We start from the raw sequence: 16,090 nt of genomic DNA, 5'->3' as shown, positions 1-16,090 counted from the left end.
GGATACTTGAGGTGACATTGGAGTATCTAGGTGACATTAAGGTTTTTGTTTATTTGTGTCTTAAGGTGTTATTCGAGTACGAACTCTATGATAGATGGAACAGAAAGAATAGCTTCGTGTTATTTAACAACGGACTCTGGAATAGACTGATCAGAAAGGATAACTTTGAGGTGGTTTCGTACCTACAATAATCTCTTCGTTTGTTCTCCGCTATTAGTGACTTTGGAGTGACTCTTTGTTGCATGTTGAGGGATATTTATATGATCCAATTATGTTATTACTAGTCGTCAACCCGTGCACCTGCACGGTCTAGCAATTTCAATGTGCTAGAGCTCGAAGCTTTTAAAACAGAGATGCAAATAGTTTTGAGAGGTATGCTTTCATTGTCAACATAACAACCAAGAGTTCCCAATATCTTACATACTGGATACATTATAGGCGGTTCCCAAACAGAATGGTAAAGTTTTTACTCCCCCTCCACCAACAATCATCAACCCATGGATTGCCCAAAACAACGGGTGCCTCCAACTAACAACAATCCTGGGGGAGTTTGTTGGCAATTATTTTGATTTGATTTTGATCTTTTGATCATGGGACTGGGCATCCCAGTTACCAGCCATTTTTCTCATGAATGATGAGCGGAGTCCACTCATCGTGAGAATAACCCACCTAGCATGGAAGATACTGACAGCCCCTAGTCGCTACATGAGCTATTCGGGCATACAGAACAGATTATTACATGAAGGTTTAGAGTTTGGCACATGCAAATTTACTTGGAACGGCGGGTAAATACCGCATATAGGTATATATGGTGGACACTCATGGAAGAAACTTGGTTCAAGGAATTTGGATGCACAAGCAGTATTCCCGCTTAGTACAGATATTTTGGCTAGTAAAGGATTCTAAGTAGCAAGCACCACATGTTGGAGGATCTATAACAATATAACTTCTATACAAATATACCCAAGCATAACTCATTATGTTGTCTTCCTTGTCCAACTTCAACTAATTTGCTCAGGTTTGAAAATAATTAATGGGGCTCACAATCATAGAAGATGTCTAAGATAGTATATTTATATGTGAAATCTCTATTCCTTCAATACTCTTTCATGAATTGTTCAAGTGACCAATACAATGTTGCTAACCTTCAATAAATTTACCACCTCTACTTCTTAGATGTGAAGTCATTACTCCCCATGGATAAGCATATGAAACATATATAATTTCAGATTTATGATATTCAAATCATTCAACCATTTACTCACAGGATATAAGTGAAGCACACGAGTAAATGACAAACTACTCCAAAAAGATATAAGTGAAGATCAATGAGTAGTTAAATAATTATGTAGCTATGTGAAGACTCTCTAACATTTAAGAATTTTAGATCTTGGTATTTTATTTAAATATAAAGCAAAACAAAATAAAACAAAATGACGCTCCAAGCAAAACACCTATCATGTGGTGAATAAAAATATAGCTCCAAGTAAAGTTACCGATGAATGAAGACGAAAGAGGGGATGCCATCCGGGGCATCCCCAAGCTTAGGCTCTTGGTTGTCCTTGAATATTACCTTGGGGTGCTTTGGGCATCCCCAAGCTTGGGCTCTTGCCACCCCTTATTCCATAGTCCATCGAATCTTTACCCAAAACTTGAAAACTTCACAACACAAAACTCAACAGAAAACTCGTAAGCTCCGTTAGTATAAGAAAATAAATCACCACTAAATACTGTTGTGAACTCATTCTAAATTCATATTGGTGTAATATCTACTGTATTCCAACTTCTCTATGGTTCATACCCTCCAAAACTACTCATAGATTCATCAAAATAAGCAAACAACACATAGAAAACAGAATCTGTCAAAAACAGAACAGTCTGTAGTAATCTGTAACTACCGAATACTTCTGTAACTCCAAAAATCCTACCAAAGTAGGAAGTCCTAAGCAATTTGGCTACCAATTCAGAGCAAAAAGAATCAGATCAAAAGAACGTTTCTGTGAATTATCGAAACTAATTTACTGGGTGCAAAAGTTTCTGATTTTCAGCAGGATCAACACAACTATCACCGTAAGCTATCCTAAAGGTCTTACTTGGCACTTTATTGAAACAAAAGCTATAAAAAGATGATTACTACAGTAGCAGAATCATGTGAACACACAAAAACAGTAAAGGTAAATATTGGGTTGTCTCCCAACAAGCGCTTTTCTTTAATGCCTTTCTAGCTAGGCATGATGATTTCAATGATGCTCGCACAGAAGATAAGAATTGAAACATAAAGAGAGCATCATGAAGAATATGAATAACACATTTAAGTATAACCCACTTCCTATGCATAGGGATTTTTTGAGCAAACAACTTATGGGAACAATAATCAACTAGCATAGGAAGGCAAAACAAGCATAACTTTAAAACTTTAAGCACATAGAGGGGAAACTTGATATTATTGCAATTCCTACAAGCATATATTCCTCCCTCATAATGATTTTCAGTAGCATCATGAATGAATTCAACAATATAACCATCACATAAACCATTATTTTCATGATGCACAAGCATAGAATTTTTATTACTCTCCACATCAGCAAATTTCTTCTCATGAATAGTAGTGGGAGCAAACTCAACAAAATAACTATCATGTGAAGCATAATCCAATTGAAAATTAAAATCATGATGACAAGTTTAATGGTTATCTTTATTCTTTATAGCATACGTGTTATCACAATAATCATCATAAATAGGAGGCATTCTTTCATCAAAAAAAGTTTGCTCATCAAAACTTGGGGGACAAAAAATATCATATTCATCAAACATAGCATCCCCAAGCTTGTGGATTTGCATATCATTAGTATCATGGGTATTCAAAGAATTCATACTAACAACATTGCAATCATGCTCATCATTCACTTTATGCCAAGCATTCTATGTAATTCTTCTTCTAGTACTTGAGCACAATTTTCGGAATCCTTGTTTTCACGAAAGACATTAAAAAGATGAAGTATATGAGGCACCCTCAATTCCATTTTTTTGTAGTTTTATTTTATAGACTAAACTAGTGATAAAACAAGAAACTAAAAGAATAGATTGCAACATCTAAAGATATACCTTCAAGCACTCACCTCCCGGGCAACGGCGCCAGGAAAGAGCTTGACGTCTACTACGCAACCTTCTCCTTGTAGACGTTGTTAGGCGTAGGATGAAGATGGTCTCTCTCAAGCACCCCTGCAACCAAATAACAAAGAGTCTGTTGTGTCCCCAACACACCCAATACAATGGTAAATTGTATAGGTGCACTAGTTCGGCAAAGAGATGGTGATACAAGTGCAATATGGATGGTAGATATAGGTTTTTGTAATCTGAAATTTAAAAAACAGCAAGGTAACTAATGATAAAAGTGAGCACAAACGGTATTGCAATGCTAGGAAACAAGGCCTAGGGTTCATACTTTCACTAGTGCAAGTTCTCTCAACAATAATAACATAATAGGATCATATAACTATCCCTCAACATGCAAGAAAGAGTCACTCCAAAGTCACTAATAGCGGAGAACAAACGAAGAGATTATTGTAGTTTACGAAACCACCTCAAAGTTATCCTGTCTGACCGATCTATTCAAGAGTCCGTAGTAAAATTACATGAAGCAATTCTTTCTGTTCGATCTATCATAGAGTTCGTACTAGAATAACACCTTAAGACACAAATCAACAAAAACCCTAATGTCACCTAGATACTCCAATGTCACCTCAAGTATCCATGGGGTATGATTATACGATATGCATCACACAATCTCAGATTCATCTATTCAACCAACACAAAGTACTTCAAAGAGTGCCCCAAAGTTTCTACCTGAGAGTGAAGACGAAAACGTGTGCGAACCCCTATGCATAAGTTCATTGAACCCGCAAGTTGATCACCAAAACATACATCAAGTAGATCACGTGAATATCCCATTGTCACCATAGATAAGCACGACAAGACATACATCAAGTGTTCTCAAATCCTTAAACACTCAATCCGACAAGACAACTTCAAGGGGAGAACTCAATTCATCACAAGAGAGTAGAGGGGGAGAAACATCATAAGATCCAACTATAATAGCAAATCAAGAACACGAGAGGGAGAGAGAGATCAAACACATAGCTACTGGTACATACCCTCAGCCCCGAGGGGGAACTACTCCCTCCCTGTCATGGAGAGCGCCGGGATGATGAAGATGGCCACCAGTGAGGGATTCCCCATCCGGCAGGGTGCCGGAACAGGGCCCCGATTGGTTTTTGGTGGCTATAGAGGCTTGCGGCGGCGGAACTCCCGATCTATTGTGATCCTCGATGTTTTTAGGGTATATGGACATATAGAGGCGAAACAAGTCGGTCGGGGGAGCCATGAGGGGACGACGAGCACTACAAAAAAAAGACACATCTGTGACATTTTGGGCCGAACGAAATTTTTTTCTGTCATACTTATGACACTTCTATGACGATAATTGTGACAAAACCCGGTATCATCATAGATGTGGTGGGCTCCTACTTCTATGACAAAAAATCATGACAGAAAATGGGTTTTTCGTCCTGGGCGGGCCGGAGACGCAGCTGCATGACATTCTTTGGGCCGTCCATGACGGAAAAAACCGTGGTAGAAGCGAGGGCGAGGAAAATTTCAGGGAGTTCCCGGTTATGGTGGGTGGTCGGGGGCCGAGTGATGCGCGTTTCTCTCGTACATGTACGCGCGTGTGTGCGAGGCGTTGGCTCTAACTGAACCCGAGCGAGGCGTTGGGCTCTAACTGAACCCGAGCGATTGTACTGCAGGCTACGTGTTACTGAACCCGAGCGCTCGATCGATGGTTGTTAACTGAACCCGATCGAGCGATTCCTTCGCTACTGCTGCTAACTGAAGCCGATCGATGCTGCCTCTTGATGAACAGTGAGCGTTGCGGGGGGTGGGGGGGTTGGATGGACAGTGAGTGGTGGGGGTGGATGAACAGGACCCCGTGGCGTTGCCTCTGGATGAACAGGACCCCGACGATCGAGTAGGGTGGGGCTGGATGAACAGGACCCCATGGAGGGCGGGATGAACAGGACGACCCCGTGGAGGGCTGGATGAACAGTAGATGGTGGAGGGGTGGATGAACAGTAGCCCGTGGAGGGGTGGCAGAAAAGGAGCCCGTGGAGTGGGGTGGCTGAATAGGAGCCAGTGGAGTAGCGCGCGGTGGAGGCTGGATGAACAGGAGCCCGTCAATGAACAGTCGTAGGTGGAGGCTGGAGGAGGTCGGCGGTGGATGAACAGTAGCCCATGGAGGCTGGAGGAGGTCCACGATGGAGATGAACAGTATCCCGTGGAGTCTCGTCTTGCGTACGCCACACCCCTCCCGATGAACAGGACCCTCGTTTCGACCGTCGCGCTCCAAGAGAAGTCCATTTCATCCGTTTTGCGGTACGCCACACCCCTCCCGATCAACAGGACCCCCGTTTCGACCGTAAGAGGTCTGTTTCCTCCGTTTTGCTGTACGCCAGAGCCCTCCCGATGAACAGGAGCCCGTTTCGAACGTGGCCGGTCGAACACAAGGCCGTTTCCTCCGTTCTGTGGTACGCGAGGCCTCATTTCCATCGCCTGTTCTGTCCAAGCCGGTTGGCTCCCGCGCGTTCCATTGCCTCCCGATGAACTCGACGCATTCCGTTGCCTCCCGATGAACACGACGCATTCCGTTGCCTCCCCATGAACATGACGACGACGCAGTTTCTCCATTCAGACACAGCCATGTACACGAGCCCTGGCCGTACGTATGCGTGAGTAGGCGTTCGAGACCCCGCCCGTATGTACGTACGTGGCCGTCTTTTCTTTCTTGCACCCTGGCCGTTGTACGTATGTGTACATGCTACGTGCGCGCCTCTACTACGACACGTGCGCGCCTCTACTACGACACGTGAGCGCCTGTACATCGACCAGTATGTACGTACACGTTCGCGACCAGAACGACAACACTACGTACGCTTCGACCAGGTGGGTCCCAACTGTCAGGCACTTCCTTGCATGCGAAGATGTAGCTGGTGGGTCCCAGCAGTTAGGGGGGCGAATCGTTTTTTTGCCCGGACGCACGTCCCTGTGTGCAAAGGTGTAGCTGGTGGGTCCCAGCAGTCAGGGGGAAAGGTTTTTTTTGCAAAATACGATGGCCCGTCCGGTGGGTCCCTGCTGTCAGGTGGAGGAATAATTATTTTGCGCATAATAAGGAGGCACTTCCTTGCTGACCACATTGACCACGCCGCGCCGATAGCACCACGGTGGTGGACGACGGCGAGGCCTAGGAAGGGGACGACGCGGAGCCGGGGAAGACGCAGCAGTGGATGCCCATGCAAAGAGGAGTACGAGGGTTCACTGGTTTGGCTGCGGTGTGAGGCTGCCGTCACCACAGAATAACAGGGGGTGTGGGTGAGTAGAGGGATGGCCTGGCCAGCGGTGGGAGTAGTAGGGGGCGGTGAGGCCTCCGCGGCATCACAGCCGGCCATGGGAGGCAGGAGCACGCGGCAGGACCGGCGCTTGTTTGGGCGGCTGGAGCAAGAAGACCAGAGGTTGAAGAAGCACTATGGCCATTGGATGAACCTCGTACGGTAACAGGAGCTAGAATCATTCATATTGACGTTAAGCCCTCCGTCCCCGTCAACTTGGTAGGCCCACAAGTCAGCCTCCCACTATGCTGGGTTCCAGCTGGCAGGGGGAGTATTCATTTTTTTGTGCGTAATAAGGAGGCACTTCCTTGCGTGCAAAGATAGCTGGTGGGTCCGACCTGTCAGCGGGGGGCACGTTTTTTCGCGAAATACAGAGGCCCTTCCGGTGGGTCCCAGATGTCAGGTGCAGGAATCATTATTTTGCGCGTAATAAGGAGGCATTTCCTTGTGTGCGGCCCTGGACCCAGCTGTCAGCCTCTCCATGCACAGTCTACTTCCGATGGTGTCGTTCATTGACCACATTGACCACGCCGCGCCGAGCGCATCCAAGGTGGTGGACGACGGCGAGGCCCCGGATAGCAACGAGCCGGAGATGGGAAGACGCGGGAGTAGAGTCGCAGACGGAGAGGTGTATGAGGGTTAGCTGGTTCTAGTGCGGTGTGGTTCGGCAGTCGGTGGAGAAGAACAGGAGGTGTGGAGGGGTGGAGGGATGGCCTGGCCAACGGTGGAGTAGCGCTTCATAGCGAAGCATGCTAAGCAGAGTTGCTAGCAGCAGGAGGCGGGAGGTGGTCCCGGCGGCGCTGGAGGAAGAAGACGAGAGGTTGAAGATGGATGCCGGTCGTTGGATGTAAATCCAACGGCTAACATGTCAGAATCATTTGTTGACTAAATTGACAACGACTTCCGTTGGCTTCCACCTATTGGCCCACATTTCAGCCTCCAAAAATGTGGCACATATTGAACCCATTTTTTCAGAATTCACAGTCTTTTTTTTGCGCGGTAGAACTTACGGTCAATTTGATCTTTTTTTTTGAATTACAACCATTAGCTGGGCTGGGTGAACAAATAATGTAGCGACCATGCGGCCCATTTATTTTATTTCCTAAAAAATTATAGGTCATTTGCACTGTCTCGAAATACACGATTTTGCTGTGCTGATTCTAATTATAATGTTGGGTTGGGCCAGCAATGTTATCAAAAAATAAAAAGGGGTTGAGCATTTTGTTATAAATATATTTAAATAGTAAGTGATATTATTACATTCGTCCTTAAATCTTACCAAGCTTTTGTACACAATCACTAGGATTTTCATGCCAAAACAATCCAGGATTTTATTGTTAAGAAATTATTTTTATAAGTTAATAAGATGTGGGATATTGTTTTCTTACATATGTAAGTATCTGTTAAATATATGATGACAATAAAAATAATATATAATAACATATAAAATAATTTAAATATATATAATATAGTTAGAAGGGAAACATAAGTTGGACCTGGCGTACCTATTCTTATATAGAAAAATAGAACAGACCTCTGTGTTTTCTTCAAAAAAATACATAAATTGGGCTGCCGATATTCAAGAAAAATAAAACATCGGATGGGAGGTCCATAGGCCGGTCGATACATGATGGCCCTCAAGAAAATACAAACAGGCCTATGGACCTCTCATCCGAGGTCGTGGGCTCCGCATGTTAAAAATGATAGCCTAGACGGGGCAGCCCAAACCCCAACTGATACTTGCTGCCCCATTGATAATAAATTATACCTGCCAGCTCCCTGGCTTCGTTGTGAATTTATCTCATATAGTAACTACGTTGAAGCACCTAAAATGTAACTATGTTGACAAACCCGTGGGCCCCAATGTCAGTATAGCATTAGGAGGAATTATTTCTTCGATGGGGCACTTGCTTGCGTACGGCCATAGACCTGGTGGGTCCCGACTGTCTGCCTCTCCACGTACAGTCCTCTCCAGATTCCTCTCATTTATTCAGCATGTTCACAAAGGCAGACAGCGGCGTCGCGGCGAGCGCACAAAGGCGCAGGAGGCGATCCGACCACCTGCGGAAGTTCCTTAATATTAACAAAACTACTGAACTAGCCTAGTGGCCAAGTGACACTACCCGACAGCTGTTCCGCCCGGGTTCGATTCCACCTGTGCAGGGAAAATATCTCTAAATTTTTTGCCTCTGCCTTTATTGACATGCGGGTCCCCATTGTCATATATGCACACCACGTCCAACACTTGCCAAAACTTCGTCCCTCATTTTTTCTGTGTTTCGCACACTCGACATTGTGTGGGCATTTTGACTGTGGATCATATGAAGATGTGCTATGCATGAATGTTGATCAGCATGATGTTAACTGGCTGGTAGTTCCATTTTCGACCATGAATAAAACTTCCAACATGATGTTAACCCTGTTTGAAAAGGCCGTGTTAATATAAATGCTCTGCCTCTGAAAGTTGCAATTTCTTATCTGAAACTGAACTTGCAGTTTCTTATCTGAAACTGAAACTTGCAGTTTCTTCTCTGAGAATCACATTGTCTGCACTTTTATACTCCTATGAAACTACATTTTTTTAAGTGCTAAAAATAGATCTCTAGAATTCATATAATACTTCATATGCTCAATACTGCAAATTTGAAATTCAAAAGACATTCATATCTGAAACTACTCTCAAAATACACAACACAAAACACAATTCACAACCTGCAAATAGTGACAACCCTAAGCTCCTCCTGTCAATTCACAACCTGCCCGACTATTGGGCTGGGGGGGGGGGAGGCAGTCCCCTCCTATTCCTCGGCGGCAGAGGATGGCGGGGAAGCGTCGTCGGGCCAACTACTTTTCTCCTCTTGTAGTTGGGTTCGATCGACGAAGACTCCACCTGCTCGCTCTGGCAGGACACCCTCACAAACGGCACCCTGTAGATAATCGATCCTTCAATCTTTGGTGGATGCTCCATCTGGGATTGATACTTCCACCACCGCTCCCTCACGATCGGATTCGGTGAATCGGTTTGCTCCATGGCCCAGAGGAGCAGCTCTATGTACTCCCGCGCGACTCCCTCCGGGAGTATCGCCGCCTTTTCGCTCTGTTGCAGATATTTGGCCATGGATGTCGCCGTCGCCGCTAGTTGGTCCTTGTTGTCAAACCAATACTGTATCTCCAACGTCCTAGCTAGCTTCACAGGGTCGCCGTCTGTGATCCTCACGTATCGGTTGTACTCCTCCATCGATCTACTTCTCCACAACACCTTCACTCGCCGGCAGTGGTTTTTGAATGGAAGAGGAGAGGAGCAACGCTGGTTTTGGATTAGAATGGGAGAGGAGCGATGCTGGTTTTGGACTGGAACAGGAGAGGAGGGGCGGTGGTTTTGAAATGGAAGATGAGAGGAGCGGCGCTGGATTTAGATTGGAACAGGAGAGGAGCGGCGGTGGTTTAAGAGGAGAAGAGCGGAAGAGCGGCGCTGGACTTGGAAGTATTTTTTTGTTGTTTTGCGTATTTTGGGTCAAAGTTTGACCACGTACTGTATTTGACAAACAAAATGTGAATGCATGTCACCAAAAATTATATCGTTTGGTTCGTATCTGAATGTACTTTCAAATTATATTATTTTTGCATTATTCATATCTGAATGTACTTTCAAACAGACTGAAGAAATTAGACTGAGGAAATTGAGAAAGTCTTCAGTCAAAGTCTTCAAAACAGATATGAACAAGCACTCAACACAGTAATGAGGAAATGAAAGAGTTGAGGAAATAGAACCAGTAGGCTTGGTGAAGACAATGATTTGGTAGACCAGTTCCAACTGCTGTGACAGTTGTACGTCTGGTTGGGGCGGCTAGGTATTCAAACCTGAGGACACACAGTCCCAGACACCCAGTCCTGAACACGCAGTCCAGGACACTTAGTTCTCACCGTATTCCCCTTGAGCTAAGGTCACACAGACCTCGCCCAATCACTCGTGGTAAGTCTTCAGGTGACTTCCAAACCTTCACAAACTCGGTCACTCGGCGATCCACAATTTCCTCTTGGATGCTCTAGACCATGACGCCTAACCGTCTGGAAGATGCACAGTCTTCAAAGTTAACAAGCGTCGGATCCACGCAGGATCAATCTCTTCAGTGATGCTCAATCACTTTCGGTTTGTAGGTGTTTGGGTTTGGGTTTTCCTCACTTGATGATTTTCGCTCAATGTCCTCGGAGGATGGGATGCTCTCAAATGACAAGTGTCAGTTTCTCTCGGAGCAGCCAACCAGCTAGTGGTTGTAGGGGGGCGGCTATTTATAGCCTTGGGAGCAGCCCAACATGATAAGACATAAATGCCCTTGAATGCTATGACCGTTAGGTGGGTAGATATTTTGGGACAGCTGGCGCGTAGCACAGCAACGATCGGATATTTGAGGCTCAATTTCCTCAGGGCTATCATGTTCCTCACTATGTAGGCAATCAGCACTGGCAAATTCCTAACTCCTCGGCCAGAACAAATTCCTCAGACACCAGAAGAACTTCGTCTCTGTCACTGAAGAAATTGACTGAATTGGTATGAGATTTCCAATGGCTTCACTCGAAGGATTGGGTAGGTGTAGGTTTTTTAGTTGAGCATCACATGGAAATTTTTCCTTAGTATTTCCACGACCCCCTTTAACAGTTTCCTATGACTGAAGAAAGAGAAAATGAAACTACGAAAACAAAAGTCTTCACGCTTCATGTTCCTCGAATGAATGCCAAGTCTTCAAGGTCACACCAATTTGTTCACTTTCAAAGTCTTCCGAAAGTCTTCAGAAATCCAAAGTCTTCAGTCGAAGAACTTCATTTTTAGGGGTCGACTTTCTCTGTAAATATCAAACTCCTCATAGACTTGTAAACCTATGTATACTCACAAACGCACCTGTCCCTTAACCTATAAGTCTTCAATACACCAAAATCACTAAGGGGCACTAGATGCACTTACAATCTCCCCCTTTTTGGTGATTGATGACAATATAGGTTATGTTTTCAACGGGGATAAACATATGAAGTTTAAATACTGATATTGAGGAATTTGATTGAAAGATATAGAAGAACTCCGCTTGAAGACGTGCACAGTGTGGAATTTGATTTCGAAGCAATGCACATTTGAAGAGTATAATCATGGAGATCTTCCCCTATATCTTGTAATTCATACACGCATTTCATATAATATGAAGAATTTGAAATGCATGATGAAATATGGTGACTGATGAAATTCAGCATGCGTGCATTGACATTAATGAGGAATAAGCATGCAGAAGAATTCAGCAAAAGTATCAGGCCACCATAGAGTTTAATATTACAACTCGATCCAGCAAAGTCATCAAAAGAACGAGCACTACAGGAATCAGCTATTTTGCCGTCTGCCACAGCGGACGGCAAAGGCATGAACGGCAGACGGCAAAGGCCTTTGCCGTCAGCCGCGGACGGCAAAAGGCTCCGGCAAAGTAAGGTCCGGCAAAGAGCTACTTTGTCGTCTGCTTCCGGGTGGCTGACGGCAAAGGGCCTTTGCCGTCTGCAGCGGATGGCAAAGAGCGCAGACGGCCATAATTGCGCTGTCAGTCCGTTAAGTGGCTAACGGCAGGCCTTTGCCGTACGCCGCTGACGGAAAGTCTTTGCCGTCTGCCACTGATGGCAAACTTTCTAGTGTCTTTACCGTCTGCCACTGTAGGCAAACTTTCTAGTGTCTTTGCCGTCTGCCACTGTAGGCAAACTTTCTAGTGTCTTTGCCGTCTGCCACTGTAGGCAAACTGACCAAATGGGTCAGCTCCAAGGAAGCACAGTTGGCTGCCACGTGGCTTCTTTGCCGTCTGCGGCTGATGACAAAGAGCCCGTTGCCATCGGTGGCAGACGGCAAAGAGCCCGTTGCCGTTGGTGGCAGATGGCAAAGAGCCTGCATATTGGCTCTTTTTTCTTTTTTTATTAAATCCAACAATTTTCACAGCAAATATATATGACATATATAGATATATTACACAGGCCTATTTAACAGCAAACATATCACATATATCCAGCACATAAGTTCCATCCATTCATACATAAGCAAGTTCCATCCATTCATACATAAGCAAGTTCCATCCATACATATTACTTAAGCAAGTTCCATCCATCCATTCATACATAAGCAAGTTCCATCCATACATAAACAAGCACTCCATAGCAAGCTAACTTCCATGAAGTGAATGAAATCTGCAAAATGGCAAAATAAGAAATTTAGAAATAGGTGACTAGAATAAGAAGACTAGAACAAGAAGAGTAGAACAAGAAGAAGACTAGAACAAGAAGTATATGTCATTTATGAGCTAACTTACGTGAAATGGATCATATATGAGCTAACTAAGTTGAAATGGGTCGTTTATGAGCTAGCTAAGGTGAAATGGATCATTTATGAGCTAACTTAGTTGTAATGGGTCGTTCATGAGCTAACTAAGGTCAAATGGATCGTTTTTGAGGTAACTAAGGTGAAATGGATCGTTTTTTAGCTAACTTAGGTGAAATGGATCATTTATGAGCTAACTTAGTTGAAATGGATCGTTTTTGAGCTAACTTAGGTGAAATGGATCATTTATGAGCTAATTTAGTTGAAATGGATCTTTTTGAGCTAACTTAGGTGAAATGGATCATTTAAGAGCTAATTTAGGTGAAATGGATCGCTTTTTAGCTAACCTGGTGAAATGGATCGTTTATGAGCTAAATTAGTTGAAATGGATCGTTTATGAGACAACCTAGGTAAGATGGGTCATTTTGGAGCTAACCTAGGTGAAATGGGTCATTTTAAAGCTAACGTAGATAAAATGGATCATTTAGGAGCTAATCTAGGTAAAATGGGTCATTTTTGAGCTAACTTGGATGAACTGGATCATTTATAAGCTAATCAAGGTAAAATGGGTCATTTTAGAGCTAACTTAGGTGAAATGGATCGTTTATGAGCTAACTAAGCTAATTATGCAATTTTTGACATAAGTAAGCTAAGTACAGATCGTTTTAGAGCTAACTTAGGTAAAATGGATGGTTTTGGAGGTCAGTAAGCTTATTAAGTCATTTTGGAGGAGAAGAAGCTAAGTATAGGTCATTATGGTAAGCATTGGAGGAAACAAAGCTAAGTCTAGGTCTTTATGCATGTGTTAAGCAAAACACTGGATAAACTTACCATGATCCAGGAGGTGTAGGAGCGGGCTGGCTCGTGTCGGTAGCTGGAGAAGGATCGTGCGATGCTTGTCTGGAGTTACGCTGCACCAAAGATCATTTCAAATGTCTTGTTAGCATGATGACACTCAAATGTTAAGACTAGCAAGTAATGTCCATTCAAATTAAACTCACCATGGTCCCAGGAGCAATCACTAGCATCGGCGGAGCGGTCTGACCAGTCTTCTCGCACACAGACTGCACATTTGGTTTTGACGACTCAGTCATACTAGTTAGTAATGAGACAAACACTACATGAATATTTTGGCTAATCTGCAGAAGAAACTTACCACAAGGAGCTCGTACATGGCCCTTGCCTGCATGTCATTCCGCGCCCTCTCCTCCTCCAACATCTTTGTCGTCCTCTCCTCCAACTCCCGCTGCCTCTCCGCCGCCTCCGCCAGAAGTTTCTCCGTTCTATCTCTCTCACTCTGTATAGCAGCCTGCAACACCACTCACATGACCATTTGTAATCATTGATGGAAGCGCACACAATGTAATGGAGAAAGATAGCTGAGTACGTATCACTAACCTTGATGGCGAGTTGGACTGGCCGTTCACGAGGCCTTATCTCAGGAGCGGAGCTCGACTGGCGCGCCTTTATCTCCGGGAGAGTGCTAGGACAACGGATAAGTCCCATCTCCAATGGCTATGGAGCCATGGGACCTCCCGCCACCAGATATCATCACTAGCTTTGGATCAATGGGTCCCTGGCTCGAGTTAAAGTCCTCCCCTTTCCTCGCCTTCCCCTCATCTCTATATCTCACGAGCTTGTTGTGGGAGGAGATGTTGGTGAAGTTGTTTGCATCATCGAGGTCAGACGGAGAGAATGCCTTGACTTTCTTGAAAGAGGTAGTGTGGGCCATGGCATACAGGTCGTACACCTCTGGCACCTTTGTCAGGACCGGTTTTCCAATAAAAATATTTATTGAGAGACCGATCCCTTTTACGGACCAGTAGAGAAGAATCCTTCTCACTGGTATACAATTTCTTGATCACAGAAGAAAACCAGGAGTACTAAATATAATACATGGTTGAGCAGAGACTGCTCAACAATTTATTACAAACACGCCGATATTACACATAAAGGCGGATAGGGTGGCATAACTACTGACTCACAATAAAAGCGGTGGTGGAAAAATCACAGCGAAGGGGGTGACTTGACTCCTGAATCTAACAACTCTTCGAGCGTCGGAGTGAGGCTCGAGGATACTTATTGCGGGTGGCGGAAGCGTATATAATACAAGTGACCAATATCCAGGATCGCACGGGTCTGACTGGGACTCCTCTAGGCGTCGGACTCACTATCAAACTCTTCATCCATGAGATCGCCCTCGTCAACATCTGGCCAAATCAACAAGCCAGGTGAGTACTATGAAGGTACTCGCAAGACAGTTCGGACATAAGATATAACAAATGTAAACATGATGCATATGAACGGATTAACAAGCGCACTCAGACATTGAGATAATAATGCATGGGAAATAAAAGAGAAGTCGGGCGGTAGTCCTCCCGAAATCCCAAAGTAATACTGAGGGCCAATCGAGTGTGTGACTGACTCCTCGAAGGGATACAAAAAGAATAACAATGCCGCAGTCGGGCGTCAAGGCGACACCAGATAAAGGGCTTATAATAGAATATAAATGACAGTGCGTGCCACAGTCAGACGTCTGAGCGACATCAAATAAAGGGCTTGTATCAAAAGTAAATAACAAGAGTGCCACAGTCGGACGTCTGAGCGACATCACGTAAAGGGCTTATATCAAAAGTAAATAACAAGAGTGCCACAGTCGGACGTCTAAGCGACATCACATAAAGGGCTTATATCAAAAGTAAATAACAAGAGTGCCACAGTCGGACGTCTGAGCGACATCACATAAAGGGCTTATATCAAAAGTAAATAACAAGAGTGCCACAGTCGGACGTCTGAGCGACATCACATAAAGGGCTTATATTTCGTAACTTGATATCTCAGTAGCTCAAGAATTTAAATCATTTCAAGGGCATAATCAGGTATGAAATAAACAACGGGGTTAGTCCATCCACGGAATAACGTTCAACCAATTTACCACTCAAGCTTGTTCACCGGGGAAATACCACGAGGATTTGACATAGATATGGATACACTGGTCACGGTCCTTGATCATGGATACGATGACTCGGAAGGATTTGACTCTGCAGAGTTTGTACTTTAACCACAACCAACGGATTTCAGTAGTCACGGGGACTAGTTCCGTTTATGGTGTTTTGGAAGAAACACATCTAACCAGTACACACCCATTCAACATTCCGAAGCCAGGAATCACCCTCGGCAACGTTCAAGAAAAACCTTGAGATGGGGAGGCTACAACCTCGCGTAGCATGGGATCAAATTTATATACGCGCGCTCTAAGGGGTGCCCCCCTCTTGGTCCCAACCGGAAACACCCATGCCCCCTGACCGGATGA

Source organism: Aegilops tauschii, chromosome 7, assembly GCF_002575655.3.
Source record: "Aegilops tauschii subsp. strangulata cultivar AL8/78 chromosome 7, Aet v6.0, whole genome shotgun sequence".
Lineage (NCBI taxonomy): Eukaryota > Viridiplantae > Streptophyta > Magnoliopsida > Poales > Poaceae > Aegilops > Aegilops tauschii.
This window is presented reverse-complemented; position numbering follows the sequence as displayed.